General features: G+C 39.3%; 1 long non-coding RNA gene across 1 annotated transcript; it reads left to right on the top strand.

The window, feature by feature from the left end:
* Positions 1 to 3,670: 3,670 nt before the first annotated feature.
* On the top strand, positions 3,671 to 4,125 carry LOC124879762. Its single transcript, XR_007041115.1, has 3 exons — positions 3,671 to 3,683; positions 3,812 to 3,862; positions 3,946 to 4,125. It is a non-coding gene; the product is annotated as an uncharacterized LOC124879762 (long non-coding RNA).
* Positions 4,126 to 5,577: the final 1,452 nt, after the last annotated feature.

Here is a 5,577-nt window from a genome sequence, read left to right as displayed (position 1 = left end):
TCTCTACTGAGTCTGCTGCTCCCGCGACCTGGTCCCGGATGAAGGGGAAGAAGACGAGTACGAGTAAATGTCAAAAGCTGTAACATCTGACATATCAAGCCTGATACGAATGTTGGTACTTGGCTTGGAATCTGTATGATTCAATTGAATTGACCTTGTATAGTGCCTCGAGACAACATGTATTGTTAATTGGCACTATATAATTAAACTGAATTGAACTGAATTAAATTGATGGTTTCTCTCCCTCTTCATACATAGAAACAATCAACCAGATCAGTTAGCACCAAGAGCTGAGTTGCTTTTTCATAACAAGTCGAGCCGGTGACCTATTCAGTTTGGTCCTATCTAAACCAACATCCTGCATTTTTTCTACTGGGTCTCTTTGTTTGACTAAGGCCTCTGCTGCCCTCTGCTGCCCAAAATGATAACTACAACATAATTTTTTATTGCAGTAGGTAAAGAGATGAGTTTTTATGCAGATTCTTTTGAAAATTGAAAAGATCTCCTATGATTGCATTTAGAGTGACCCCAAGGCATAAGCAAACCAAACCTCTGGGTCACAGAAGCCTAGAATCTTTCCTAGGTTTTGTTATATATAAAAATTCTGGAAAAACAATTTCAGGTTTTCATTAAAAACCTAATAAAAAAAAACAGCTCAACATAGCCTCACATTTAAGGCATGTTGATACATTTCTTTATACACCTAAGAATCAAACTGATGGCCTCAGCAGGCCTCAGAGAGAAAGTGAAGCCAGGCTTGTACCTTAATTCCCGTCATGAATGAATCTACTGGATACACAGATAGTGATTCATTTGTACTTATCTTACTGCATATGATCGATGATCATATGACACTCTTGGATCCAGTTGAAGAGTTATGTCTGGTTATGTTTAGGCACAAATATCTTATATTTAGGAGATGTGGACATTAAAAATCGGCTGTTTTTTTTACTGAGCTGAGATTTATTTACTCACCGAAGACAGATGGACAGGCGTTCAGCAGCGGGGATACAGCGCCGGTAAACCGCGGTGAAGTTAGTTTGAAGTTGGATGTTCAAGCTCCGCAGAGTTAGCGGCATCTAGCTCACGGTTGATCCGATTCAGGCACTCAGATTTTCCACGATTGTTTGGTTCGGAAACTTATTGACGGTCCCTAGTGAACCACCGGGCGTCAGAAGAGGGAGCAACAGAGAGCAGCTAGCCGAAATCTGGGTGCCTGACTCGGATCGGCCGTGGGCTGGATGCCGCTGGCTCCGCGGAGCTTGAGTGTCCGGCTTCGGGCTGGCTTCACTGCGGTCGCCGGTAGTCCGCGTCCCGGAGGCCGATTCCTCTCCCAACGCGGGGCAGCAGATCTTCGAACTTGGTCCTGGATAGACGGAAATACCGCTGAAATCGACCGTCATCCAGACGCAGCTCCTGGAGTAGGTGGTGGTTATCTCCGAACTGTTCCCATCCCTGAAGAATCTGGTGAACCCACGGACATTGATGTCGGCTGCGTTTTTCGGCTCTCCACAGGTAAAATTGATGACCCGTGAAATCCATGTCCAGCATGTTCAGTTGAAACCTGCAAGCAGCAGATGGAAGCTCCTCCTATTTGATGACACGGCGAAGCGTTGCCGCTTGTTGCCGAATGCCAACGCGGAGTTCACGCGGAATGTGAAGCGGGCAAAAGCACACAAATGAGGCGAAAAAGTCGCAGAAATCGCGTTTGGTGTGAACGCACCATCAGAGACTTGAAAATCACTCAGTATACTCTTAGTGCTCTAAATTACACATGCAGTGTCCGATTCACTCCAAAATGAATATGGTTCATCTTTGTCAACCCCCAAACAGCTCTATTGGATTACATTGTAATTTGTATCAATAGCGCCCCCTAGGACACTTCAAGGGTTATATCTCCCTCATACATCATCGAATCCACTTGAAATGTAGTATGCATGATCATGAGTTAATGATGGACATGTTGCCACAGTCAATTGATGACATCACTTTAGCCCCGCCCACAAATAAACCAATGAGTGTAGCTTCCATATGGAAGGTCCAATTCACTCCAAACTTAATATGGTTCGTCTTTGTCAACCCCCAAACACCTCTATTGGATTACATTGTAATTTGGATCAATAGCGCCCTCTAGGACACTTCAAGGGTTATATCTTCCTCATACATCATCGGATCCACCTGAATTGTAGTATACATCATCAGGGATCAATGCTGGACATGTTTATGCAGTCAGTTCATGACATCATTTCAGCCCCACCCACTAATAAACAAGTGAGTGCAACTTCCATCTGGAAGGTTGGATTTCCCCCAAATTTTGAATACTTAGCGCCACCTAAAGGCGACATTTGGAATTGAACGGCATCATCAACGGTGGCATGCGGTCGGCGATGCCAGGCTCCCGCGGTAACTGCACAGGCTGAGTTGCGATGAGGTGCGAGGGCCTTCAATGCTGCTTGCAGCTTTAATTGTTTTTGTAGCAAGCATATACTGTAGTTTCCCCAATTTAATGAAACACCACAGAGAATTTAAGTGCACCCTTCCATCAAACATTTTGACAGGTGGGCGGGACTTCCGGTGAGGGCGGGACTTCCGGTGGGGGGCATATGGGCGCCATGTGGTTGCCATGTGGGCAGGGGGGGTGTGTCCAAGGGGCGTAACAGTGGATGTTGATTGGTTGTCGTCATTAGGGGCGATACCTTAAATGAGTCAATTAAAACACAGGGGTGTGTTTAAGGGTGTTACGGGGAAGGCCTTAAATGAGCCAATTAAAACACACAGGGGTGTGTTTAAGGGTGTTATTAATAATCTGTATGTTTTTTTCAGGCGTTAATACATCTAAAAAACAAAACAACAAAAAAAAAGACATGCATCCTTTTATATTTTTAAAGGTATAATCAACTTAATGTTGACCTATCACATGAAATCCTAATAAAGGAACTGTGTAACCTGACAGAATTGTAAGTTAATTTTTGCTTTACAGCAGGACCTATTTGTTGAATATATGAGCCAGTCTAAATCCGTTCAAAATAGAAAAGACCTAAAAAAGTAAATAAAAAAAATTGTGCTTCACTACATCGATGGAACGAGAAAAACCTTCAGCTTCTGCGTCAACATACTGGAAAAGCAGCTGAAAATAGGTAAGACGAATATCAGATTAACAGAAAAAAAAAAAGAACATCAGTATACTGTTTCCAAGTTACAAATTGACTAGCAATGATGTGTTTGTTTTGAATAATGAGAGACTCCATTTTAGGAAAAAGGAATGATAATTTAAGTTACCTGTAGCTTTTCTAAAAAACATTTTTACTTTTTCATCTTAGAGTTACAGGGGGTTACAACTGTTAGGGGCAATGTCAGGAAAGGGGCAGTTACGTCTGTTTCTTAGATAACATATCACCTTTGAACTCAAGAAGGGTTTTGGTCTTAAAAACATAGTCTTTGCAGTTGAGATAACACTGTCATGTTCTGGTATAAAATACTGTGTGTAAATGTTGGGGGCTCTGTTTCACTGGCTAACCTCAGTGTCAGGGTCTTCAAATGCTGAATGTCTTTGAACCATAACACTTGTTACATTGAAAAATACCAGTACTGACAAGAAAAAATGTCGGTAAATATTTCAGGAAACCCGGAAATTGTGGCTTCTTCTTCTGATAATTCACAAAAGCACAATGACATCTTAAAACGTAAGTAAGTAAGTAAGTATCATTAAATGCATGTGAATGTTCTCAATTTTTTGTTTATATATATTGTTTATATATATATATATATATATATATATATATATATATTTTTTTTTGTTTCTTTGTCATAGAACCCACCGCTGATGACCTTGATGATTTCATCTTGACACAATCAGATTATGGTAAGTAAATGTTAAATGCAATAATATATATATATATATATATATATATTATAGTTAACCCTTGACAATGTTTCAATTTATAGATTTGATGAGAGAGGTAAACCCGAATGATCAAGTTGGAGGATTTAGCGGCTGGAATAGACACTCTAAATTGAGAAGGCGAATTATCTCCAAACAAGAAAAACTCGCAACTACATCTGAACTTTCTTCTAACACAGAAATTACGACAGATTCTTTGAATACTCCTCCGCCAATTATCATCATTTCCCCTGAAGACACACCGGATAAGTTACCGGCACCTCCAGAAAGTAAGTCCTAAGAACTAACTGTTTTTCTTTGAGAGTGAATGTATTTTATTTATGTGTTATTAGAGACTTTTGTTTTAAACCTCAGATAAAACTGTTTACAGATTCGACTGAGAGCTCTGTGGAAGACATAGTTGTCGAGCAGGAGCAAGGTAAGGAAATAAAAATTAAATAAAAACAATATATATATATATATATATATATATATGTATTTTAAGCATAGTTCAATAAAAATGTCATATAAACCTGTTTACAGATACATCCAAAGATGCCACATTAAATCCGCCCACCAGAAGGTCGCTTTTCAAAGATCAAGACAGCTTTCAGCAGAACGGCACAGTTTCAGTCCAACAAGAAGTGAAATCTGCAGGTTTTACCGCAAAGAATCGGAGTAAGATTAAAAAAAAACTTGTGTATTTTAAAAACTATTTTTTCGTTTTATTTATGAACGCTGTGCTGCGCAGCGTAAGATAACTTTTTATTGTCTTCTGTTTTTACAGAATATTTAACCCCGGCCAAAAGACAGCGACTCTTTGCGCTACAAAGCAGAGCAACGCTAGTGAGTGGATTAATGAACGGTACGTTTTAATTCATACATACATACTGAATTAATTTTAATTCCCCTTTTTTTTTTTTTTTTTTTTTTTTTTTTTTTTTTTTTTTTCAGCTTTAATGTGATTATTTCAATATATATATATATATATATATATCTATTATCTTTTTATTTATTTTTTTTCTTTATCTTTTCCAGAGGCGACGTTGATGGTGGAACAGATTTCATCGAGACCTGGACAGCGCAGGAAGACAGTCTCTACAGTCTCACGGGATCTTCGTAATAAGGCCTCTTCGTTAACGCTTCTGGCTGCATGTCAGATTCTGTTAAAGAAGCATTTTGGTGACATCAAGGTGATTTTAAACTGAACTGATCACTGTGTTTTTTTATTATTTTTTTTTTTTCTGTAGGTTAGTTTTTTTTATTTTCGTTTCTTATGTTCATAGAAAATGGATAACCGAATCAGACTTGCCCTGGATGAAATAAGAAATTTAGTTAATGAACTTAACGAAATTCCCGTTAATGCAGAAGAAAATAGCACACCGTCTCCACACAGCATTGAGCAAAATGATCATAACCCCTCTACGACACACTCCGCAGATCGGCACGGGGGTCATTTTAATACGGACGTAGCAGTTATTTCTGATCAAGTAATCAGACTTGCCCTGGATGAAATAAGAAATTTAGTTAATGAACTTAACGAAATCCCCGTTAATGCATCTCCTGCTAACAGTGAAAATTTAATAAATGAACATCAGCACGGTGACGTTTTAAACGTAATCAATCAGGCTCTTTCCGATTTGAACAGCGAACCGTCTCCACACAGCAGCATTGAGGAAAATGATCCACCTGCACAC

The sequence above is a fragment of the Girardinichthys multiradiatus genome, chromosome 2, assembly GCF_021462225.1.
Source record: "Girardinichthys multiradiatus isolate DD_20200921_A chromosome 2, DD_fGirMul_XY1, whole genome shotgun sequence".
Classification (NCBI taxonomy): Eukaryota; Metazoa; Chordata; class Actinopteri; order Cyprinodontiformes; family Goodeidae; genus Girardinichthys; species Girardinichthys multiradiatus.
The sequence above is the reverse complement of the archived record's forward strand: the minus strand, read 5'-3'. Positions and strand labels throughout refer to the sequence as shown.